Here is a 27458-nt window from a genome sequence, read left to right as displayed (position 1 = left end):
ACTCAAGTTTTCAGTTTTCTGAGAGAGTTTTGTTGTACGATGACATCCACAACTGATTCCTTTATAATCAGCCACTCCAGTGTCTTGCTGACAAAACTTGCCCCTTCATGGTTCTCCAAATGATAACCTTTTTCTTTCAGGTCACCACAGAGTTCCTTTTGTTTCTCTTATTCCAAGTGAAACAGTAGACAGCCAGTCCTCTCCTCTTGCATGAACCACAAGGGCTTTGACCAGGCCGTCTTCCAAAATAGGGCTTTCCATATTCTTGCCAGCTTGTCCTGTTCCAGTTCCAGCTGCTTCTGCTGGCTGTAACACTGTACAAGTGATCTCTCTCTCTCTCTCTCTCTCTCTCTCTCTCTCTCTCTCTCTCTCTCTCTCTCTCTCTCTCTCCCTCTCTATCTCTCTATCTATCTCTCTCTATCTATCTATCTCTCTGAGAGAAATCCTCTTTCTCCCTCTCTGCTTGTAAAACCTCATGACCCTCTTAGAACAGCAAGTCCTCTTCCAGACAATCTGCGATTCCAACAAGATCTTTCATCTGTGGCCTTTTATAAACAACAATCCATTAGTGAAGTCTCTTGAGCACTCTTCAAAGCTCTTGGAAAAGCTGTGGAGCCGATATTTCTACCATGGGGAAGAGCTCCAGTATTTCAAATAAGATCTGTTTTAAAGTGTTTGTATGTGACCTACTCTAACAAACCTTTCCCAATTTATCTCCCAAAAACATATCTATATACTCTGTCACACTACAGTCTGAAAGTCATCATTTTCTTTTCATTCCATTCATGCCACTATTATTCAGACCAATGGTTTTAGATGGTGATTTGAGTCTTAGAGTTGACAGATGCACATTGATTCTTTCTTTGGCTTGGCTTCGCATCAGCTGCAGGCTCGTTTGTGGCTGACAAGTCCGATGCGGGACAGGCAGACACGGTTTCAGCAGTTGCAGGGGAAAATTGGTTGGTTGGGGTTGGGTGTTGGGTTTTTCCTCCTTTGTCTTTTGTCAGTGAGGTGGGCTCTGCGGTCTTCTTCAAAGGAGGTTGCTTCCCGCCGAACTGTGAGACACCAAGATGCACGGTTTGAGGCGATATCAGCCCACTGGGGGTGGTCAATGTGGCAGGCACCAAGAGATTTCTTTAGGCAGTCCTTGTACCTCTTCTTTGGTGCACCTCTGTCTCAATGGCCAGTGGAGAGCTCGCCATAAAACATGATCTTGGGAAGGAGATGGTCCTCCATTCTGGATACGTGACCTACCCAGCGCAGTTTGATCTTCAGCAGCATGGATTCGATGCTGTCGGCCTCTGCCATCTTGAGTACTTCGATGTTGGAGATGAAGTCGCTCCAATGAATGTTGAGGATGGAGCGGAGACAATGCTGGTGGAAGCGTTCTAGGAGCCGTAGGTGATGCCGGTAGAGGACCCATGATTCGGAGCCGAACAGGAGTGTGGGTATGACAATGGCTCTGTATACGCTAATCTTTGTGAGGTTTTTCAGTTGGTTGTTTTTTCAGACTCTTTTGTGTAGTCTTCTAAAGGACTCTACATCACCTTTGTTGACCTCACAAAAGCCTTCGACACCGTGAGTAGGAAAGGACTTTGGCAAATACTAGAGCGCCTCGGATGCCCCCCAAAGTTCCTCAACATGGTTATCCAACTGCACGAAAACCCACAAGGTCGGGTCAGAAACAGCAATGAGCTCTCTGAACCCTTCTCCGTTAACAATGGCGTGAAGCAAGGCTGCGTTCTCGCACCAACCCTCTTTTCAATCTTCTTCAGCATGATGCTGAAACAAGCCATGAAAGACCTCAACAATGAAGACGCTGTTTACATCCGGTACCGCACGGATGGCAGTCTCTTCAATCTGAGGCGCCTGCAAGCTCACACCAAGACACAAGAGCAACTTGTCTGTGAACTACTCTTTGCAGATGATGCCGCTTTAGTTGCCCATTCAGAGCCAGCTCTTCAGCACTTGACATCCTGTTTTGCGGAAACTGCCAAAATGTTTGGCCTGGAAGTCAGCCTGAAGAAAACTGAGGTCCTCCATCAGCCAGCTCCCCACCATGACTACCAGCCCCCCCACATCTCCATCTGGCACACAAAACTCAAAATGGTCAACCAGTTTACCTATCTCGGCTGCACCATTTCATCGGATGCAAGGATCGACAGCAAGATAGACAACAGCACATTGATTAATGGTTGGTAAAATACCAGTTATCCAGTCATCATTAATGACAATAATGTTTTGTTTATAAAATTATTAAATGTAATAATTTGAATTCCATGTCTCATCATTAAAACGAACAGTATACCTTACCATATTTAATAAACACGAGGAAGCAAATGCAGAAATTTATCATTTAAATTAGCAGCAATTAATCTGCACATCAATTACTTTTTACAAGTATTACAAATATACAATTGAAAATAAATCCATTCTTCATCACTACTCAGATTACCATTTCATTTTTGGTTGTCAACTAACTCAGAATTGTTACATTTGCTCTCCTCAATTAAAGCATTGATGTAGATGCTAATTAGTTCAGGCTCAAGCCCTAATCCTTTTGGACACCCACGAATCACTTCCTGCCATCCTGAGTAGGACCCATTTATTTTCACTCTGCTTTCTATCTGTTAACTGACTTTTAGTACATTACAGCATATATATTTTTATTTAATTTAGAGAAACAGCTTGTAACAGGCCCTTTCGGCCCACAAGCTGACACTGACGTATCAGTCGCACATATTGTTATGTCTCTGTGTTACTTGGGAGGCTTCTTAAATAACTTAGAGATGCAACATTCAATAACAAAAGAGACTTTACTTAGTAATGCCTGCCACTATCTCAGGAAACTGTACACACACGCACATACACCTCACAATGGTGCACTACAGTTATTTCAGTGAGAAGGGTGTACTCTTACGTGGTTACAGAATAGTTCACATTATCCTGACTATACAGATACACGATCCTTTATCTGGAACCCTTAGGGGACAGTGTGTTCCGAATTTTGGATTTTTCCGGATTTCAGAAAGCCCACCCGAATTATGTTGCCGTATTCACACCCAGTTGGCCAGCTGTCTCCCCCAACTACTGGTCCCTCAGCTGCCCAGACGCCTCCCCCGACCGCCGGTCCCTCAGCCACCCGGACATATCCTACGACCGCCAGTCCATCAGCTGTCTCCCCTAACTGCTGGTCCCTCGGCTGTCTCCCCCAACCACAGTACCTTGGCTACCTGGCTGCCTCCCCCAACCGCCGGTTCCTTGGCCACCCGGACATCTCCCCTGACCTCTGGTTCCTCGGCCGCCCAGACGTATCCCCTGACTGCCAGTCTCTCGGCTGCCTCCCCCATCCGCGGTCCCTCAGCCGTCTCCCCCCGACCGTGGTCCCTCGGCTGTCTCCCCCCACTGCAGTCACACGAAAGTCTCCCCTGGCCACCTCCCCTGACCGCCGGTCCCTCGACCGCCTGTCCTGACCGCCAGTCCTTTGGCCGCCCAGCAGTCTCCCCCAGCCACCTCCTCCGACTGCCCAGCAGCCTCCCCCAACCGCCAGACCCTTGGCCACCTCCCCCAATCATTGGTCTCTCAGCCGCCCAGCCGTCCCCCCAACCGTGGCCCCTTGGCTGTTTCCCCCCACTGTGGTCGCATGGCAGTCTCCTCCGGCCGCCTCCTCCGACCGCTGGTCCCCGGTCCCCACTTGCCAGATTTTGGAGCTTTCCAGATTTTAGATGTCCAGATAAAGGATCCGTATAACATCCCTTCTTCTTAAGATAAAGAAAAATTTAGTGTTCTTTATCACTTTCTTTCCAGTCCAGTTTAAGTAACTAAACTTGGACACTAGTTTATTTACACAACTATTTTAAATAGTTCTTATCAATATCACACTGGCATCAGTATGTTGCTTCGCCATTGTGTGCATTTGGCTGTGACCGTTGGGCTTTGGTACATGTGTAAGTGATGTAGCTTGTTGTACTTCACCTGACATGCTGTGTTGATGTTTCAGTATTAGTGGTTGTGGTCCCTTCACTTGATACCTCACTTGACATTGGTGTTGCAGGCTCTGCTGGTATTAAAGCCTTCTGCTTCATCACGTGTTGGTGTTGGGTAGTGACCCCTTTTTATTGCTTGATTCAAGTCTTTAGGGTCCAGACATATTCTCAAGTGGCCATTTGGTTTTTCTTTGACCATAGGAATTTACCCAGTCAGTCGGCTCAGTCTCTTGGGCTCTGACGTGGATCCTTTCCATGTCCTTTAGTTCTTACTCCAGCTTCTTCCTAAGCTCTAGTGGGACTTTCCTTGGAGCAGGGACTAGTTTACAATCTGGATCTATGGGGATGTGACATTCAAAGTCTCCAAAGCATCCAACTGGATCATCATCTGGGTTACATGCTCGTGAGCTCAGCCTTGTTTGTGACTGGAGATCAGTTCTCCAATGGAGTGTCTCTGTTGATCCTTTTGGATATCTTCTTCATCTGGATCTCACAATTGACAGAGATTGATTGCAACTCCCGGCAGCTATCCAGACCTAGCATTGCTGGTCCGTCTGCATCTACCACATAGTACATACAGAGGCTGTTCTTTCCCTTATGACAACCATTGATCTTAGCTCTCCCTAGTTGCTTGATCATGGGTCCACCATAGGCCGTAAATGTGACATTTGCTGTTTCCAATGCACTGTTTTTTGGTTACCCTTTTATTATGTCTCTGGGAACAACTGGCGGTATAGTCTGAGTGGAAGGACATTGCTTTGTAATCCAGTATCCAGCTTCACCTTTAGGTTAAATGTTGTAGGCTTGTTCTGGATTGTCCTCTGTATTTGGATCCTTGTGTTCAACTCACTTCCTTCTTTCATCTCACCCGACCTTTCGTGAAGGTGTATGGATTCTATGTCCAGTATCTGGGTGTCAGAGTCATCATTAATGTTTCCTTTTATGTGGTGGATCTTCTTCTTGTATTTTTTCTTCACTGGTATTACTGCTTTCTTCATAGCAGACTAGCACATCTTCGCCCAGTGATTTGCTTTACCACAGGCTCTACATACAGAACCTTATTTGTTTCAGTCATCGAAAGGGTGTTGTCTGCCTCACTTCCTGCAGACCTTGGGGGGTTTGCACTTTTCTGATTGTGTTCTCTAGCATCAGCCCTTCCTTCTCTTTGCTGTGTGTGGGTCTGCATAGATAGGGATTTCATTTGCGTCCTCGTGGCTTTGAAGGCTCTGGCTTCAAACAATCCTTCCCTATAAGAGACTTTTGCACTTCAGGATGGGCACTCCCCCATATTAGTTGATCAACTAATCTTTCCTCTTAAATCTACATTTTGCAGCCATAATTTTTAGTCTAGTGAGGAAGTTATCAACACTTCCATCAGTCTCTTACATTAAGCCTTGAAATTCATAGCATTTAATTCTACGATTAGACCTGGGTTCAAGGTGAGAAGCAAACTTTGCAAATATCTGGTCTGGATCATTTTTCTCCACTTTTGTAAGCTCCCAGCTATTAAATAAGTCAAGACTTCGCTCCACTGTCCAGAGAAGTATATAACTGACCTCCTCTGCAGTTGAATTTTTAAAATAGCTTTTGAATGTTAAATTGCATTTCTGCTGAAACTTTTAAATGATTCAACCATGTATTCAGACTTCCAGTCCATCACAGGGTGAACTGCTGTTGCTCCAGCCATTTTTTTCAGTAATGTTTTTTCTCTCCTTCCTCTTCGTATTTCAGTGACTTAAAATCAATTGTATGGCTTTATTTTCGTTCTCTTATTCCACTGCCATCATTTTATGTCTCTGTAGCCGCTTTCAGATGGCCACAAAGCCCGACTGTAAAGCTGCACATTATACTCCTGTGTGGCTGTCGGGTGGCATCTGAAACCGGAAAAGCTTTACTTACCTTATGGCTTAACCCTTCTCCGAGAGGTATAACTATCCTGCTTGCAGTATCGATTGTGCCAGCTAAAAGCGGCCCGGGCTGCCAGGGGGGTGGGCTGATGACGTCGTGGTGACGTCGTCAGCTTTCAACTCTGGGCGTGATTTTTGAAAATACAAGTCATTTAGCAGATTCGTTGTGATCAGTACAAGTCATTTTTTTGCAGTTTAATAATTAGCCATGGTCTCAAACTGGTCTGATGCCAAGGTCAAGCTTCTTCTGGAGAATTTAACACAGGAGGCACAGGACAAGGAGCTGACAGGGACTGTGAGGGATGGTCCCACATATGAGAGTGGCCACTGCACCCTCAGCCAGTGGCCATGCACGCACCAAGACCCAGGTAGTCACCAAGTTGAAAAATCTAAGGAAAAAATTTCATGCCATCCTGGACCACAGTCGCAGGACTGGAAGTGGAAGAATGGACTGGAACTACTTCCAGCAATGCCAAACAATCTGCGGGTCCAGCTGGTCAGCTAAACCAATTAGCATTGTCAGTGCAATTGAGATCCCCTCCTAACAGAATCCCTCTCGCAGAGGCATCTCAGGCTGCCAGCAGCATTGAAGAGTCACCGGAGATGCCGACCTAGGAGGTGCAGGACTCCATGAAGGACGCAGCTGGCACAGCCCAGGATGGCACCTAGGAAACCACCTCACCACCCACTGACACTGCAAGTAGCGAAGCGGCACTCGCACCGGTGGACACAGGTATATTAGCATTAAAGGGGATTGGTTTATTGAGAACCACATTATGTAAGCACTGATGCACTTTTCATGATTTGACCCTCAGCACCCGGTCCAAAACTCAAGAGGAGGAGGCCAACCAAGGTCCAGGTCATCACGAAGGAGCTACAGAGTATGTTCGCAGCCATGGACCAGGAGGAAAGAGAGAGGAACCGTCAGCGAGCTGAGTTGGCTGTGGAGCAGCAGAGAGAGCTGCTAGCTGAATTGAGGAGCCATGAAAGTGCTGTTCAGCATTCAGAGGATGACAAGCAATTGCAGGCGGTGACATGCCTGTCTTCTGCCATTGTGCACCTCAGTGCAGCTTTGGATAGGCAGTCCTCTACCTTCCAGGATTTTTTTGCACAAATGGCCTCCTGTCCACCTTAGTACCCACACTCCTATGGTTTGCAGCCCATCTACCTCCCCCCTCATGCTGGGCCCCAATATCGTTCCACACCATAAAGTAATGGTGGTGGCCACCTGGAGAGATTGGCGATGTTGGGGTGCAGCAGTGTCACCCCACCCCACTCCTGTTCCTCCTCCTCCTCATTCATTCCTCTCATTTATGAATTTTGTTAATGCTGCCCCCAGTCACCAGCCACTTTTGCTGTTAAATTGTGCAATACTCTAAAGAGTAATCTGAGTTACAGGGAAAAGTTGTGCATACTGGGGCTTTTTTCTCTGGAGCGTAGAAGATTGAGAGGGGACTTGATAGAGGTGTTTAAGATTTTAAAAGGGACAGACAGAGTTAATGTGGATAGGCTTTTTCAATTAAGAGTGGGGGAGATTCAAACTAGAGGACATGGTTTAAGATTGAAGGGGGAAAATTATAAGGGGAAAATGAGGGGAAATTTCTTTACGCAGAGGGTGGTGGGGATGTGGAATGAGCTTCCAGCAGACGTGGTCGAGGCGGGATCATTGGTTACATTTAAGGAAAGACTGGATCGTTACATGGATAGGAGGGGACTAGAGGGGTATGGACCGGGTGCTGGTCAGTGGGACTAGGAGGGTGGGGATTTGCTACGGCATGGACTAGTAGGGCCGAACTGGCCTGTTCTGAGCTGTAAGTGGTTATATGGTTATATGGAATTAGTGGGTGACGGGTAGTGAAATTGTAGTTTAAAAAAAATTCTCCTTAGTTTGTTTACCTGCTGCATGGGGTGGCTTTGCACGTATTTTTTTTCCATGCTCTATGCTACAAAAGCAATTCATTTGCACTAAGTTTAAGTGTTTAATGTTTACGGCCCGTTATCTACCTCAGTTATATAAGAAAAAGTATCAGTATTTTTAAATGTTTACGGCCCCTTATCTACGTCAGTTATATAAGATGTTTTCAAGTGTTATTTACAAATTTGGTTTAATTAAAGTTTAAAAAGAATACACGTTTCACCAACTTCATTATTGCTCTGATCAAACAATGACATTTATGACCAGGCTACTCGATCGCGTCACAGCCTAGGCTAGGGTTGGGAGGGAGGGAGGGAAGGGGGCAGTGGTGGGAGTTGGGTTGGTGGGTGTTGGGGACAAACCTGCCTCATGCAGGCTACCCATGAGATCTACCCCCCTACAAGATGGACATAATCAGCAAACGTATGACCTGTACTGCAGTGGGTTGGGGATTGTTACAGTCCTGGGTGCTGGGTGCTGGAACCTGCCACTCGGGCAAAAATTTCTCCTTGTTGAGTTCACATATATTGTGCAGTATACAGCAGGCAAACACTACATCTGGGCCAAAGGCAGCACAACATCAAGTCGCTTGGACAGGCATCGCCAGCGGCCTTTTAGACGGCCAAAAGCATGCTCCACCACTATCCGAGCGGAATTCAGTGCCTTGTTAAATCTTCGCTGGTCTGCATCCAGAACTCGATGCTGTGTGAAGCCCTTCATCAACCAGGTTCTAAGGGGGTATGCCGCATTGCCCATAAGATGAGCTGGGACCTCCACTCCATCAACATTTCTGGACACCTGTGTGGAGAAAAATGCAGAGATGCTGTTAGTGCACCGACCTGCCCATTTAGCCACAAGGAATGAACTACATCACCGCCACTCATGTGCATGGGTTACCACTCAAGTCATGTTCAAAGAGGTATCCACCCTGCTCCACTGCCTTTCTGTACAGAGGGGAGTTGGCAAGCATGCATGCATCATGCGTGCGGTCAGGCCACCCCACAAACACGTCTGAGAAGCTGCAACATAACGAATAAAGTTGACTGCACCAGTGAACATGGACAAGGGAGATGCAAAAAAAAAAGGGAGGCTGCAACTCACCAGAAATTGTTGTCAACAACCGCCTGCAGAACCACGGAGTGCCACCCTTTGCAATTGTAGTAGGCTGCGGGATCCACGCTGGGGGTGATAATGGAAATATGCAACCCATTGATGGTGCCAACACACATTGGGTAGCCCCTTTCCGCAAAGCTGTCAATTGTCTCCTGGAGATGTGCACCACTTGGCAGGGAGATGAAATGCTTACCGAGGACACCCTTCAAGGCTCCTGTCACCTCCTGAACCACCATACACACAGTGCTGATGCCTATTCCAAAGATGGCACTGATGGATTGATACTCACAAGGGGTTGTATACCACCACAGGGCCACAGCCAGTCGAAATCCCGGGACCAATGGATGCAGGCCATCTGGTCTATGAGGCTGCAGGTGAGGTTCAATGAGTTCCAGCACGAAGTTGAAGGTTCCCCGCGTCATACGGAAGTGCCTCCTCCACTCGTCATCATCAAATTTGGTGATGTAATTGCTCCAGAATGCAGCCCCCTGGGATCTGTTCAACCTCCACAGAGACTTATCATGGCAAGCTGAGTGAGATGAAGCATTCACATCTGCAACCATCTGCGGCACCTATGCTCTGCAAGCCTTTCCACCTCCATCTTCTGCCTGTTGGCCAACAACCTTCACAGTATTTGTACTCTGATTTCACTTATGCGCTGTTCAGATCGCATGGAGCTGATAAGACCCTCAACAAATGTCATGACCTCACCAAGGATTTTGCTTATCTCGTCCTGGACGCACACACTGGCAGACAACATCCACTTCTGTCCTCCATGCTCCCGATTCTGTGGATCAGCCCCACGTGCTGCTATGACGTCAGTGCAGCATGGGCGGGACCGAGGCTACTATCCCGAGTAGCCGGGTATCACTGCTAGGCAGCTAGCAGTCAGCTAGCACATTTATGTGCCAGAAATCCGTCCATTCCGTGGCCACCTAAACATGCCAACTGAACTCCGCTAGCCACGCCTGCAGGCAGGTAATCTTCAGCAGAACATCTGAAAGCCGCTTGTGTTAGTTAGGAGGCTTCTTAAATACCTCAGAGATGCAAGATCCAAATAAAAAGAGAGACTTTTCTTACTGATGCCTTCCTCCATCTCAGGACGCTGACCACACACTCACATCTACAAATACATACATTCCACAGTGGTCCACTACAGTTATTACAGTGAAACGGGTTTATTCTTACACGGTTACAAAATAGTTCACATTATTCTGACTATACAACATGTATCCATGTATATATGGATCTGTTTTAGTTTGCCTATTGTGGTTACAGGTGGATGCCATCTCACTGGCTCTACAAAAAGCCCTGGAACACCTGGACAGTAAAGATGCATTTATCAGGATGCTCTTTATTGACTCCAGTTCAGCATTGAACCATCATCCCTGTAAAACTGATCAGCAAGACCTGGGACTAAACAGCCCACTGTGTAATTGGATCATGGATTTCTTCACCTCTAGAACACAATCAATGAGGATTGGTAAGAACATCTCCTCCACATTTTCCATCAGTACTGGAGCACCACAGGGCTGCATTCTTAGCCCAGTGTTCTGCTCACTTTACACCTACAACAATACTATCTACAAATTTGCTGACAATTCCATGATAGTGGGCTGTATAAAGGAAGGGGTTGAGTCAGCAAAGAGGATGGAGATTGCAAACTTGGCTGAATAGTGCGCGAACAACAACCTTGCTCTCAATGTCACCAAAACTAAGGAGCTGATTGTTGACTTCAGGAAGGGAAACCCAGAGGTATATAATCCAGTGATCATTGGGGGATCAGAGGTGGAGAGGGTGAGCAAATTTCAGTTCTTTGGAGTCACTATCTTGGAAGATCTTTCCTGGACACAACAAACTAATGGCATTCTCAGGAGTTTATGGAGGTTTGGTATGACATTAGAAACCCTGAGAGATTTCTGCAGAGGGGTGGTGGAATGTGTGCTGACCAGCCGCATCACAATCTGGTATGGGAACACCAATACCCCTGAGCATAAAGCCCTCCAAAAGATAGTGGACACAGCCCAAGAAAAACTCTCACAGGCAAAACCCTCCTTACTATTGAGTATATCAATAGAAAATGCTGCTGTTAGAGAGCAGCAGCAATCATCAAAGACCCTCACCACCCACCCAGCACTCTGTTCTCACTGCTACCATCAGGAAAGAGGTGTAGGTGCCACAAGACTCGCACCACCAAGTTCAGAAACAGCTGCTACCCCTCCATCATCAGACTCCTCAACAACAAACTCAATCAGGGACTCAGTTAAAGGACTCTTAGTTGTGCACTTTATTGATTTTCTTTTTGTTCTCTTTGTATTGCACAGCCAGTTTGTTTACATCTGTTATCAGTTCTTTGTTTGTTTACATGTTTGCACTGTGTACAGTTTATTTTTTTGGTACCACCATCTAGTGGTAATGCTGCCATGCCCATGGGAAAAAGGAATCTCAGGTGTGTACGTGATATCATGTATGTACTCTGACAATAAATCTGAATCTGATCACCATGCAGTGTTGCCCAAATGGATGGAAGCAGTTCTGAAAAGCTGCCCAGCTCTGAAAGCAGCAGAGCAGCTATACTGTCAAATAAATAAACATAGGTTTAACCATCATGCTAAGAGTGCCATATTTCTATCAGTATATTTATGGGTGATACTTCATCAATCACACTGATTACAAATCCATGATTTGCTTGTTAGAACAATGCAGCACAGAAATATGCCATTTAGCCCTTCTAGACTGTGCTGAGTTATTATTCTGCCTAATCCCACTGCCCTGCACCCTGACCATATGCATCCACCGCCCTCCCATTTACATATCTGTCCAAATTTTTCTTAAATATCAAAATTGAGCCTGGATTTACAATTCAGTTGGCAGCTCATTCTGCACTCCCACCACTCCCTGCAGGAAGAAGTTCAATTAAATGTAGCCAGTGTCTCATAGTTTCACCATGATATCAAAAATAGATTGCTTATGAAGGAGTCCAAGAACTAGTGATGCATATATGTATTTTTTTTTGAATTCTGTGTAAATCAGGCAGTACAGCTAAAACTTCTGTATTGCCTCAAGCAAGAGGTCAAACTCTCTGGCTTCATTTAATTGAACTTCTACTTGCAGAGTAGTGGAAGAAAAGAATCTCGGAGTTGTATGTGATGCCGTGTATGTATTCTGACAATAAACCTGAAATCTGAAAAAGTGTAGAACGAGCTGCCAGAGAAAAGATACCTCTGGAACTTGAGAAGGGTTTTGTTCAATAATGTTGAATTAGTCTACTTGGAGATGTAGTACTGGCCACAGTTAATTTAGTGGTTTCTGCAACTCTATAACAGTGCCAAGCGATCCGAGTTCAAATTCAGCACTGACTGCAAAGTGCTTATATATTCTCCCATGACCTGTGTGGGTGTCCTCCAGATGGTCCGGTTTCCTCCCACCCTCCAAAAATGGAGAGGGTTTGTAGGTTAATTGGTATATATGGGCAGCAGGGGCTGGTGGGCTAGAAGGGCCCATTACCGTGCTGTATCTCTTAAAGAAATTATAACTGTATGTGGTAAGGTAAATGTAATTGAACATCTGCAGCTGATTGTTCTTCTTCAATCCAGGAGGGGACTAAAGTACTGGAGAAGCTTGGCACATCCCACAGTATCCATAGGAGGCCTGAAACATTGCTTCATATATCTTTGCCTCCTATGGGCATTGAAGGTCCTGCTGAGTTCCTCCAGCATCTTTGTGTATTAACTATAATTGCAGTGTCTACAGACTTTCTTGCTTCATTCCAGGTGACTTGTGTCATTGTTTTGATCTCTTACAGATATGACTTTGGTTGATAACTGCAAGAACACTGCACTCAGTAGGCCTGAAGAAAATACTTTCTTGAAACCAAGCCTCCATCTTTTTTTGGTCTATGAAAAAGTGAACAGAAATCCTAAAAAGGATACCCTGACAACCTCTCTTCCTTTGCCCATTAACATAGAAGTTGGTCTTTAATTTATTCATTTTGAGACAGTGCGCACTGCTACAATTTGCTGGCAAGGGACCTTTAGGGATATACGCTGATGGGTACAAAGAGATACAGGTACACAATCCTTTATCCAGACATCTAAAACCCGGAAAGCTCCAAATTCCGGCAAGTGGGGACAGGGGGTCTGGGGAGGCGGCTGATGGACCGGCGGTCGGGGGAGATGTCCGGGCAGCCAAGGAACTACGATCGGGGGAGACGGCCGAGGGACTGCAGTTGGGGGAGACAGCCGAGGGACCGCGGTTGGGGGAGACGTCCGGGCGGCCGAGGGACTGGCAGTTGGGGGAGGCAGCCAAGGGACTGTAGTTGGGGGAGACGGATAGAAGGGGGTGGGGGTGGATATGTCAGCACAATTTGGGTGGGCTTTCCGAAATCCGGAAAAATCTGAAATTTGGAACACACTGTCCCCCAAGGGTTCCGGATAAAGGATGGTGTACCTGTATTACATAAAACTTACAGCAACGATTCTTGTTTAGTTCTTAATAAAACATCTCTGTATTTGTATCCAGAATTTATAATATGATGATCCTTCAGTTATTCAGTCAATTAGACACACTTTATTTGTTGGAGTTATGAAATATGGTTGATGTGGTATAGTTTTTTAAAACGTTATACATGGTACCACAGTGTTACTTCGTATTACTTTTGTATTACTTCGATTATTTATTAACTTCATTTAAAAAATTTCTTCGTAAGGAAAAGCATTCTTCTGCAAAAGGTAAATATTCAGCATTGACCTCATCATTCATAAGAATAGCTATAAAACAATAAAATTCTAAGAGCTTTAAATATTCAATGTAAATTCCATTTTATTATCACATAGATTTTCACTAAGGCAAAATTACAATCGACTCTCCTTAGGCAACGTATACAGAATAGTGTTTCTGTATTATGATTTACAAGTTAGTTGAGGATCTCTTTTTGTAGCTTGGAGTGTTTCAGAATTTTATTCCGAGCACATGCATGACCGTGCAAGTTCCCTAAATGCTTCATTGGCTAAAGAGACAGAAGTCAATTCAGTAATCAAAAGAGATTTCTTCGTAATGCACCAGGTATCATTGCTATAATCAGCAAACTCAGAAGCAAAAGTAGCTGATCAATTGGGCAAGACTGAAATATTTCATTGTTGTATTTTGAATACAAAATAGAAGCAGCAGCCTGCTCTACTATTCAATGTGATCTTGGCGGTGCCTCCAGGTGAATACATTTCTACCCTCTTCTCTTGCCTTTCGTTGCCTTCTGTGTGGAGAATTCCTTGGTCTTACTACTCTGTGAAAAAAATCTCCTTTTTCTCGTCCTAAGTGCCTTACCCCCTTTCCTGAGTTTGTGCATCTCATTCTGGGTATCTCTACATCTTGGAGAAACATTGTTCCCACATCCAGTGTGCTGAACACTGTAAGAGTTTTCATACATTTCCAGAGAATCTATCTCATTCTTCTAAACTCTAGTAAATAGAGGACGAGTTGACCCAAACTTGCCTCATCCCTTTTCCTCAGGTAGTTTCTCAGGGTCGAGGGGAACTTGGCCCCTGTTCTGGTCCTGTGGCTGTTTCGCTAGTGTTGGAATCACAGGCTCTTCCATGGATGGGATAGGAGGTGCTGAGCATATGGTGCATGGATGGGTAGATAATTTATTGTGCTGACCTCCTTACATGCTCTTGCAAGGCCTTGAGGTTCTCAATCCTGAACACTCCTTCTCCACGTTGAGTGCTCACAAGTCAGAGATTCCCAGGAGTAAGAGTGGATGTGGTACTTGGAAATGTCCTTGATGTTTTTTTCTCCTTGGTAATCTCTCCCTATTATAGAGCTTGGTATAGAATGGTTGCTTCAGGAGGCTGGTGTTGGGCATGTGAACTCTATGGCTGGTTCCGTATTCACTACTGGGTGTAACTATGAACTCAATGTTGGGGTGTTGACCTAGGAGAAGACACTGACATTGGCTTATGTATCCTTCCAGTGAACTTAGCAGATTTTGCAGAGGCTATAGTGAAGGTACTCTTCCAGTGCTTTGAGATGACTGATGTAGGCAATCCAGGAGTTGAAAGCATACAGTTTGTTCTCCTCAGCAAGTATAAACTGCAGCCAATAGATCATGAATTTTTCAACTGTCCTATCAACTTTCTTTCTCCAGAGATGCTAAAGTATCTACTTGTTTTTTTCCAGCATTGCCAGATGATCAACCTATTCAGAATCAATTGTCATTTGCAAGTCATGAAATGCGATGTTTTATGGCAGCATCATACTGCAAATATTCATATTATCACCATCTTACAACACTAATATATTATAAAAAATAAAGATAGTAGTGCCTGAAAAGTAAGTCAGTGTCTTTGGATCATTGATCATTCAGGAATCTGATGACCGTGGGGAAAAAGCTGTCCTTAATGTCATGTTAATTTTTAGGCTCCTGTGCCTTTTTCCCGATGGTGGCAGAGAGAAGAGGGCATGTTCTGGGTGGTGGTGGGGGGGGGGGGGGGGGGGGCTGCTTTTTTAAGACATCGCCTAATGTAGATGTCCTCGATGGAGTGAAGTCTGGTGCCTGTGATGTTGCAGGCTGTTTTAACAACTCTCTTTTATCTTGTCCTGAGATTTGATGCCTTCACACCACACAGCATTCTTCATAGCAGAATGTTCTCCATGCTACACCTGTAGAAGTTTTCAAGAGTTTCCGGTGACATACTGAATCTCCTCAAACTCCTCACAAAGTACAGCCACTGGAGAGCCTTTGTTGTGATTGCATTGACATGGAGGCTCCAGTTTTTAGCATAACTGGCCAGATCTTATGAATGGTGTAGCGCAGCCCCTCACTTCCACCTTGGTAACTCGGAACACAAATCTGACCTGCTAACCCCAGCATACAGACAGTTGGCAAAACGAACAAAGCTAGTTCAGTGAGGGTGGGGGAGGTGGTGCACAGCAGCACTACAAGACTGATTTGAGACCACGGACTCGAGCTATTTCAGGGAGATGGCCGTCTACAATGGCCATGTAAATAGCAAAGACTACACAAGTTCAGTGACTGGCTACATCAGCAAGTGCATCAAGGTTGACATGGAGATAAAATGCCACACAACCAGGGCTAACCAGAAACTGTGGTTGGATGCACATGTCTCTGCACTTCTCAGAGCTTGTGATGTTGCCTCCAGGACAGGAGAGAAGATGGCATTAAGATTAGCTATGGCTGAACTCTCCCTATGTAGCTGGAAGGCAAAGCGTGAGTATGCAGAGAAGATCCGGAGTCTCTGTGCGACACAAGTGAGATGAGGCGCACGTGGCAAGGGATCAACAATACAACAGATCATAAGACAACCTTGCAAGTCAAAGATGAGAAAAACAGGTTGATGCCAAAAAAAAACGCTCTGTCTCCCCCTGATGAATGGGCCCCTTGTATAGCTGTAGCCAAGGTGAAGAGAACACAATCCAACATGAAACACACAAGGTAACGGGACCAGTCAACAAATCAGATTGGGTATTGATTTGCAGGGCCAGAGAGCTACAAGCAGGTCAGGGAAAAGAGTTTAAAAAGGTGTGTTTCAATTTCAATTTCCTTTTCTTTTCTTTTTCAATCTTTTTATTATTATTACAATTTATAAACACATACAGTTCAAAGAGATATAAAAAATACATAGTAAGTAATGGATTAATACAGAGATATTAAATAATAATATTACAGAATAAAAATATATCATAAAAAAAATTTTTTTAGATCAGTTTAGGGTGTGAACTATCTCTAAAAAAAAGATATAATTAATAACAATATATGAAAAAAGAGAAAAAAAAACCCCAAAAAAAGAAAAAACAAATCTGAATTAAAAAAAACTTTAAAAAAAACTTTAAAAAAATCCTACAGATATAGCTAAACCACACCGATCACTCCGATCTCATCTTACAGCCCAATTATCATACATAATCATAGAAAGAAAACGGAGCCAGATCAACTCACCACAAATGAAAATATTGAATAAATGGTCGCCAGGTTAACTCAAACTTAGAAGGGGATTCAATTTCCACATACAGCATAATAACAGACCATTTTGGCGCATGAACCCCTTTCTGCCCAATTACACCCAATTAACCTACAACCCCCTGGTACATTTTGAAAGGTGGGAGGAAACCATAGCCCATGGAGGAAATCCATGCAGACTCCTTACAGATAGCGTGGGATTCGAATCCCGAACTCGATTGCTGGCGCTATAAAGGCATTGTGCTAACCACTACACTCACTATGCCACTGTTTCACAGGTCTTAGCGCACTAGTGGTGGACCAACCAATTCCCAAAGTGAGAGAGGACTACACTCAGGTCAGAACAAAAGTCTTAAATGAGCGTTTCACAGTCTCATAGGAGACTGCACGAGGTGGACGGTGAACGAGAGGAGAAGCTTTTAAAACCCTGCAAGAGAGATAGGTGCTTGTTTAAATTTCTCCTTTAGATAATTGTCTATAGCCAATAAAAGGAAGCTAAGGTCAAATGGGGCGGCCAGTGTGTGAAAGACCTAGTTTAGGAGTGGGAATTTGAGGCTGAGCTTCAAGACGCTTTGGTGAGCAGAGGCTGAGGTGGAGGTGTAAGAGTTGAGGCAAGGAGAGGACAGGTTTTAGTAACACTTTCCTCTTTAATAAATGGCAGCCTAGGGAGGGACATGTTCCTCTTGCAGATAGTCAGGGAAGCCAAAAGTATCCCTGATTACTTCATCTGCGAGAAATGCACCCAACTGAAGCTCCTTACGGAGCACACAAAATTCTGCAGATGCTGTGATTCAATAAAAACACAGAGAAATGCTGATCACACAGCATCCATACAAGGTAAACATATATTACAGACATTTTAGGCCTGAGTTCCTCCAGCCTGAGACCTGAAATGTTGGTAATATAGCTTTACCTCCTATGGGCGTTGTGAGACCAGCTGAGTTCCTCCAGCATCTCTGTGTACTTTTCCTGACAGACCACGTTAAGGAATTGGAGCTGGAGTTGATGAACTCCATATCAATTGGGAGGCTGAAGGGCTGATAGACAGGAGTTACCTGCTCCTGTTCATGCTGCTGACCCATGACTGCATCGCCAGATCCAGCTTCAACAGTGTCATCAAGTTTACAGATGACACGACAGTGGTTGGTCTCTTCAGGGAAGAGGTGGAAAATCTTGTGATATGGTGCGAGAATAACAACCTGAGTCTCAACGTAGACAAGACGAAGGAGATGATCGTGGATGTCAGGAGGATCAGGAACAACACCCCTCCACTACACATCAACAACTCTGTAGTAGAGAGTGTGGAGAGCACCAAGTTCCTTGGAGATCACTTCACTAGTGGCCTATTGTGGACACATCATCTCCTTACTTGTCAGGAAGGTGCAACAGCGATTACACTTACTGAGAAGACTGAAGCAGGCAAGGCTACAGGCCACCAGCATGTCAACCATCTATAGGAGCTCTTTTGAAAGTATCCTGGCCAGCTGCATCACAGTGTGGCACCACAGCTTGTTGTGGAAGCCAGATCATTGAGAGTATTTAAGGCAGAGATTGATAAGACTCTTGATTATCTAAGGCATCAAAGGTTATGAGCAGACATCTTCAACAAATAATTGCAGCAGTCCATCATCCCTGTGTGTTTCTAGGCAGCCTCAATGATCCCAGTACCAAAGAGGGCAATGGTAACAGGCCTCAATGACAACCGCCCAGTGGCACTGACCTCCACGATTATGAAATACTTTGAGCATCTGGTGTTGGAACTCATTAAAGCACACCTCCCAGAGATACTGGACCAAGTTCAATTGGCCAATAGACAGAACTATTCCACTGATGATGCTATAGCCTTGTCCCTTGTCTCTATCCTGTCCCTCCTGGAGAATGGTGCCTCATATGCCAGGCTGCTGTTCATTGACTTCAGCTCGGTGTTTAATATGATTATACCACAGAGATTCATGAAGAAGCTGTCCTCGCTGGAAATTGACATTCCTCTCTGCAGCTGGATTCTGGTCTTCCTAACCAAATGACCACAATCTGTCTGGGTAAGCAGCAAAAAACTGAGCATCATCACACTGAGTACTGGCACATCTCAGGGCTATGTTCTCTTGTTCACAGTGCTCTTGTTCTCAATGCCAGATCCAGCTTCAACGGTGTCATCAAGTGTGTAGGTGACATAATGGTAGTTGGCTTCATCAACAATGATGAGTCTCAGTACAGAGAAGAGGTGGAAAACCTCTTGCTGTGGTGCGAGAGTAACAACCTGGGTCTCAATGTTGACAAGATGAAGTGGAATATCGTGGACTTCAAGAGGACCAGGGATGACCATCCTCCACTACACATTAACAGCACAGTGGTGGAGACAGTAGAGAGCACCTCGTTCTTCAAAGGGCACAAGAAGTTAGCTACCTTGGGCACAAGAAGTTAGCTATCTCGGGCACACAACACCTCCTCAGTGGTCAGGAAGGTGCAACCATTACTGCACTTACTGAGGTGGGCCAACTAGTGGCCACAATCCTGTCAACTTTCTATAGGAGTTTTATCGAGAGTGTCCTGGCCAGCTGAACCGCTGTGTGGTACGGTTGCAGTGGAGCATCAAATCCGAGGTAATTCCACATGATAGAAGAGCATTAGAGAGAACCACAGTGGTCTCCCTCCCCCCCCCCACCCCTGTGCCCCCCTCCCACCCCATCAACGTGGTTTACTGGGATCATTGACTAAAAAGAGGTGCAAAATTAGTAAGGATCTCTACCACCCCGCACACAGAACCTTCCAGCAACTCCTGAAGGGAAAGAGATTCAGAAGTATCAGAGCCAGATCCGCCAGGGTGAGAAACAGCTTCGCCCACAAACAGTGAGAATGCTGAACGACTGATGAACTGCTCAGTGAAACCCTCTGTGAATCTACTTTTTATTTAACAATAATATTAATTTATTTTAATATTTGTATATAGGTACTGGGCATATATATCATTTGTCTGGAGGAGTGCTGTGTCTGTGTGTACTGAGAACTGAAGAATACTGTTTCGTTGGGTGGTACTTGTACACTCAGCTGATAAATGAATCTGATCAATCTGTAACGTTAACTTGGGTTTAAGCTCTCCACAAATGCTGCCTCACCTGCTCAGGGTTTCTTGTATTTCCCTTTTGTTTCAGCAACCATAGTGTTTTATTCTGTTTTGTTTTTCTTATGGCCTTGCTCTTCCTCCTCTGTTTGTACCTTCTCCAGAAAGATCACCACTAAATTTGCATCATTCAATGTCTCTTGCCCTCCACCATATAACAGTTCAATCTCCCTTCATCATCTTGACTAGTCCAGGAACTGATCTCTCTTTTCATGAGCCCTTTGGTTGTCTCCATTGTGTTCTTAGTGAGCCTTGGCTCTCATTATATTTACACTATATGGATACTAACTGGAGTAGGATCCAGAAACATCATTTTCCAGTGTGGAACTGAAGTATTGCAGGCAATGAGCACATGTTAAAAATAAGTCATATTAACTTTCTGCAGCTCACAGTGTTTTCCCTAATGATCTTTTGACAAATGTCTCAAATCATCTCTATGTTCAGTCAGTGAGAGCCTCTTCTGTTTTTCCACATGTGGAGCCCAGAATGCCTAATGTGTACTACTTGGGCCCAAATAAGTTTACATGCTTTATTCTCCACGCAATTTCAACTACCCTTTAACTTCACCATGGTGCTCTCAGCATAACATTTTGATCAATTTTCAATACAACAAAATGCATACACACTTATTCCAGCACAAGGTTTCTGACAAACATTTTTCTGAGATCTGGTAATTACGGGCTGCTGTACAGGGAGAGCTGCGGTCTTCCAGTCGTGCCCCATGGATTTCTGTGCCTGATCTTAATCAACTTCCATCTCCCTGACTTCTACAATTTTCCTCACCTTCCTGTGGTAATTCTTCCTCATTTTCCACTTTATCGGATCTATATTATCACAACTGTCCAAAGCTATTCTTTAAACATTCTATGATTCTGTGAAAGTAACTGATCATTTTTCTTTTTGTTATTGTTATGGATAAATTCTTACCATCTCACCTGCTTTAAGGAATGACATCTCCATTGCTCCGTGTAGTTGGAAGAATGTTTTTTCCCTTTTCTTGCTTCCTCCATTTCCAGATTCCAGCTGTAATTTTAGACACCAGCAACCTTACAGCAATTGGCTGTGTTATGTTGATTCAGCAGGTTCATATGTCTTTGGAATGAGCTACCAATAAGCCCTGGTGTTTGGTGCATTTCTAAAAAAACACACTGAAATGCTGGAGGAACTCAGCCGGTCTCGCAGCATCCATAGAAGGTGAAAAGATGTACTACTGATGTTTTGGGCCTGAGCTGTTCTTCAAGGTTTTCAGGCTCATGCCCGAAACATCAGTAATATGTCTTTACCTCAAGGATGGTACGAGACTGGCTGAATTCTTCCAGCATTTCTGTGTATTTTTACTGCAATCATAGCATTTGCAGACTTTCGTGTTTTGGTGCATTCCTACACACTAGTGCAATGACAATGGGCGCCTCCTGTTGGAGCTCTGCGCAGAACAGCGGCTTGTCATTACAAACACCCTTTTTCAGCAGAGGGACAGCCTGAAGCCTACCTGGATGCATCCCCGATCCAAACACTGGCACCTCCTGGACTACGTCCTGGTGCGAGAAAGAGACAAACGAGATGAGCTCCACACCAGGGTCATGCCCAGCGCGGAATGCCACACTGACCACCGGCTGGTTCGCTGCAAGCTCAACCTTTACTTCAAGCCAAAGTCCAGGAACAGTAAAGCCCCCAGAAAGAGGTTCAATGTTGGAAACTTGCAGTCAGACGAAGTGAGAGGAAACTTCCAGGCAAACCTCAAAGCAAAGCTCGAGGATGCAATCCGCCTCACGGACTCGTCCCCTGAAACCCTCTGGGATCAGCTGAAGACTACCATACTGCAATCCACTGAAGAGGTACTGGGCTTCTCCTCCAGGAAAAACAAGGACTGGTTCGATGAAAACAACCAGGAAATCCAGGATCTGCTGGCAAAGTAGCGAGCTGCCCACCAGGCTCACCTTACAAAGCCGTCCTGGCCAGAGAAGAAACAAGCCTTCCGTCGCGCATGCAGCCATCTTCAGCGCAAACTCCGGGAGATCCAAAATGAGTGGTGGACTAGCCTCGCCAAACGAACACAGCTCAGCGCGGACATTGGCGACTTCAGGGGTTTCTACGAGGCTCTAAAGGCTGTGTACGGCCCCTCACCCCAAGTCCAAAGCCCGCTGCGCAGCTCAGACGGCAAAGTCCTCCTCAGCGACAAGATCTCCATCCTCAACCGATGGTCAGAACACTTCCAATCTCTTTTCAGTACCAACCGCTCAGTCCAAGATTCCGCCCTGCTCCAGCTCCCTCAACAGCCCCTAAGGCTAGAGCTGGATGAGGTTCCCACCCTGGATGAGACATATAAGGCAATCGAACAACTGAAAAGTGGCAAAGCAGCAGGTATGGATGGAATCCCCCCAGAGGTCTGGAAGGCTGACGGCAAAACTCTGCATGCCAAACTGCATGAGTTTTTCAAGCTCTGCTGGGACTAAGGAAAGCTGCCTCACGACCTTCGTGATGCCATCATCATCACCCTGTACAAAAACAAAGGCGAGAAATCAGACTGCTCAAACTACAGGGGAATCACGCTGCTCTCCATTGCAGGCAAAATTTTCGCTAGGATTCTCCTAATTAGAATAATACCTAGTGTCGCCGAGAATGTTCTCCCAGAATCACAGCGCGGCTTTCGCGCAAACAGAGGAACTACTGACATGGTCTTTGCCCTCAGACAGCTCCAAGAAAAGTGCAGAGAACAAAACAAAGGACACTACATCACCTTTGTTGACCTCACCAAAGCCTTCGACACCGTGAGCAGGAAAGGGCTTTGGCAAATACTAGAGCGCCTCGGATGCCCCCCAAAATTCCTCAACATTGTTATCCAACTGCACGAAAACCAACAAGGGCGAGTCAGATACAGCAATGAGCTCTCTGAACCCTTCTCCATTGACAATGGCGTGAAGCAAGGCTGAGTTTTTGCACCAACCCTCTTTTCAATCTTCTTCAGCATGATGCTGAACCAAGTCATGAAAGACCTCAACAATGAAGACGCTGTTTACAGCCGGTATCGCACGGATGGCAGTCTCTTCAATCTGAGGCGCCTGCAAGCTCACACCTAGACTCAAGAGCAACTTGTCTGTGAACTACTCTTTGCAGACGATGCCGCTTTAGTTGCCCATTCAGAGCCAGCTTTTCAGTGCTTGACGTCCTGTTTTGCGGAAACTGCCAAAATGTTTGTCATGGAAGTCAGCCTGAAGAAAACTGAGGTCCTCCATCAGCCAGCTCCTCACCATGACTACCAGCCCCCCCACATCTCCATCGGGCACACAAAACTCAAAACGGTCAACTAGTTTACCTATCTCGGCTGCACCATTTCATCGGATGCAAGGATCGACAACGAGATAGACAACAGACTCGCCAAGGCAAATAGCGCCTTTGGAAGACTACACAAAAGAGTCTGGAAAAACAACCAACTGAAAAACCTCACAAAGATTAGCGTATACAGAGCCGTTGTCATACCCACACTCCTGTTCGGCTCCAAATCATAGGTCCTCTACCGGCATCACCTACGGCTCCTAGAACGCTTCCACCAGCATGGTCTCCGCTCCATCCTCAACATTCATTGGAACGACTTCATCCCTAACATCGAAGTACTCGAGATGGCAGAGGCCGACAGCATCGAATCCACGCTGCTGAAGATCAAACTGCGCTGGGTAGGTCACGTCTCCAGAATGGAGGACCATCGTCTTCCCAAGATCGTGTTATATGGTGAGCTCTCCACTAGCCACCATGACAGAGGTGCACCAAAGAAGAGGTACAAGGATTGCCTAAAGAAATCTCTTGGTGCCTGCCACATTAACCACCGCCAGTGGGCTGATATCGCCTCAAACCGTTCATCTTGGCGTCTCACAGTTCGGCGGGCAGCAACCTCCTTTGAAGAAGACTGCAGAGCCCACCTCACTGACAAAAGACAAAGGAGGAAAAACCCAACACCTAACCCCAACCAACCAATTTTCCCCTGCAACCGTGTCTGCCTGTCCCGCATCGGACTTGTCAGCCACAAACGAGCCTGCAGCTGACATGGACATTTACCCTTCCATAAATCTTCGTCTGCGAAGCCAAGCCAAAGAGAAGACACACTGGGAGACAAAGGTATGTTTCCTCTCACTTTATCAGAAGTGGCATGGCTGTTTTAAAATAATTTTCTACCCTTCCAAAGATAGTGTGGTGATGAAGTTGTGTCTGAATTCCCACAAAGCCACAGACAGTACAAAATTGTGTGCTGCAAACTGAGAGCTGTGATCTGTCAGAAATACTGTCTTTATGAACCAAGCCTTCAGTGTGTAAATGACTTCTGAAGTTGTGGTCGATTCGAGGTACATTTTTGTTTAGAAACTGAAAAAGTTATTGACTATCACCAGACAATTCCTGGCTCCAGCCGTGAAGAAATTGGTCTTATCTGTCCAGCATTGCATAAATTCTTCTTTTACTTTGCCCATGGATCTGCCCTCATCACATTTTCACATGGGATTGTCTATTTCTGCATTTATTCCTGGCCAGGATATGATTATTCTGATCTCCTCCGCCATCTGTTCTTTCCCAATGGAAATGTGATGAGTGTGGGCTGCAGCATTTCTTTCCAGCTACTCTCCACCTCTGAAAAGAAATCTCTCAGAGGTTCTGAGTTCACCCCACCAATGGGAGCACAGGGCACGTCTCCATGGAGCCTTCTGCTGCTTTCCTACCAATCCTCTCATGAAAACCATGTACAGTCCCTGCAACAACTCCAGTATCGAGTAATGTGCCACACTGTAGCTCTTTCATCAATTACTTGGGCACAGGTTCTTCAGCATAGTCACTTGCTCCAATTTTGCGAGGGTGTGATCTGCACTTCCTGTAGAAAGATAATGCACAGCTTAATGTGTGTCAATGTACATCTGGGTGGTAGACAATCTGCGCATTAAATCTTTATAAGTCCTGGGTCAATCCTGTGGGCTTTGTAGATACACTTAATCACAATTTCCTCAAGGAGTTTCTTATTGGTCTACATGTATGCAGTTGTATAGAATGTCCTCTGGTGTTTGCTATTCCTGCCCCAGGCAAAAAGCACTAGTTGTTCACCTTATCTATGCCTTTCAAAATCTTGTAGACCCCTATTAAGTATCCTTCATCCTTCTTTGCTCCAAAGAGAAAAATCCCAGCTCTGCTAAGATTGTCTCACAAAACTTATTTTCCAATACAGGCCAACATCCTGGGAGTTCTCCTCTGCACCCTCTCCATAACTTCCACACCCTTCCTATAATGAGGGGACCAGAACTGAAACACAATACTCTAAGTGTAGTCTCACCAGAGATTTGTAGAGTCGCAACATGACCTCTCATCTCTTAAACTCAATCCCCCTATAAGGAAGCCCAGAATCCCATAGGCCTTCTTAACTATCCTATGAACCTGTGCGGCAACCTTGACAGATTTGCTTATGCAATTTACAATTTCAGACACATCCATGTTGTCTGCTTTCCAACTCAGCACTTCTGGCTTTGGATAGGTAAGGAGCTCTATAGATTTGACATAATCTGCCCGACCCAAGTACATTTTTAACAGCAGGATCAATTGATTTTTGTTTTGTAAACATCCTCCCATTCGCTTCAGCTAAAATGTTAACCAAGGGTGAGAGCTAAACCTCTGAGTTTGTACATATGCAAGGGTTATCTGTGCACTGTGTCTTGGAGATTCAAGTAAACTTGTTTCTGCAGTGAGGACAATAGAGGTTGAACAGTTTCCCATTAGTTATGGAGGGTGGTGGATATATGGAATAAAGAATCAAAGGAGGCCTGTAGAGGCAGGTACAATTACAGTTTAAGAAACATTTGGACTATTATGTAGATAAAGGAAGGTTTAGAGCAGTGGTCCTTTTACAGTGGCATAGGATTCCATAGGTGTTCTGTGGTTAAAGGGATTACTTAAGCTGGTATGTGAGTGGAAAATAAAGTTGAGTTTAGAGAGATACAAGCGTAAAAGCAAAGAAAGTAGAAGAACCACTCAACATTATGGCAGGCCTGAAACACCCTGAGGTGCACAGAGGAGCTGAGGATATTGGAGAAGTGAAGACGTGCAGAAGTTGGAGCTACAGCCAGGCATAGGGTCAGATGTGGGTAATGGGAGGGAGTGCTCAGTGGTGGGGGGGGGGGGATGGGATGATGAATGAGATGGGGGGGGGTGCAATGAGACTGGAAGGGGATTGGCAGTCATTGTGGGGTCGACAGCAGAGCAGGAGAGATGAAATCCCTGCATGGCATTGCTGGACACAGCCAGCTACGCTGGTATGGAAGAAATCACGAGTGTGTCAGTTGTGCTGTTGAAAATCAGACTGAGGCAGAGTTGACCAATTTTCCACACATTTCTGATCATTTATTGGAAAGATTCATCTCCTTTTTAGCAGGATTTTTCTTCTACCCAGCATATTTTTTTTTGGAGTACCCTAACAATTCATCTGCAAAATTCACTAGAGGTTGAGACATACACCCAAAGTGGTTTGAACTATAACATTCTTATTTACTCATAGAATAACCAGCTTTTACAAAATCCATTGCCCAGAGAATGGTGCTAATTTTGAATATGGTCACTCTCTGAAAGTACTGCACTTCTGTTTGAATCAGTCTTGGCATCCATTAGACAAATGGCTCCAAAGTTATCTCGAATAACTTTGTTTAAACAGCACTGGGAACGGTAAGTGCTTGTTTGTTTCTTGCCAGGAATTGGAACCAGAAGATGAACATTTACAAAGCATCGGGAAAGCTAGGTGTTTGTGTCAATTTCTCCATTGGCTAATTAGTTACAGCCAATAAAGGGAATGGGGAGCTGAAGTGGAGCAGCCACTGTGGGAGTGGCCAGTGTAGGAGTGGGACTTTGAGGCTTTACTCGGTCCTTTGATGAGCGGATGCTGAGGTGGTGATGATGCAGGAGTTGAGGTAAGGAAAACCCTGTTGAGGAACAAAAGGATTCAGCAAGAATGCCCACTACTAGACAAGGTTATTTTCTAACTTTATTTTCTCTTTCATAGAGAGTGGGAACAGCAGCCAGGGCAGGTACATGCTCCTTTTGCAGAAGGTGGATAGTCATGGAAGCCAAAAGTGTCCCTGATGACTTCATCTGTGAGAAGTGCATCCAATTGCAGTTGCTTTTAATTGGAGCTGGAGTTGAATGAACTCTGGATCATTCATGAGGCTGAGGGGGTGATAGACAGGGGTTACGGGAATGCAATCACACTGAGGAGGCAGGAGAAAGGTAACTAGGTGACAGGCAGGCAGTGAAGAGTAATCTTGTTGTTGTTGCCCTCAATAACACGTACAGTATACTGTTTTGGATACCATTGAGGGAGGGACAAGCTGCAGCGATCAGGCATCTGGCACAGAATTTGGCCTTGTGGCTAAAAAAGGGAGGGAGGAGAAGAGATGAGCTTTAATGATAGGGGATTCAATAGTGAGGG

Source organism: Narcine bancroftii, chromosome 1 (genome assembly GCF_036971445.1).
Source record: "Narcine bancroftii isolate sNarBan1 chromosome 1, sNarBan1.hap1, whole genome shotgun sequence".
NCBI classification, from domain to species: Eukaryota; Metazoa; Chordata; class Chondrichthyes; order Torpediniformes; family Narcinidae; genus Narcine; species Narcine bancroftii.
This window is presented reverse-complemented; position numbering follows the sequence as displayed.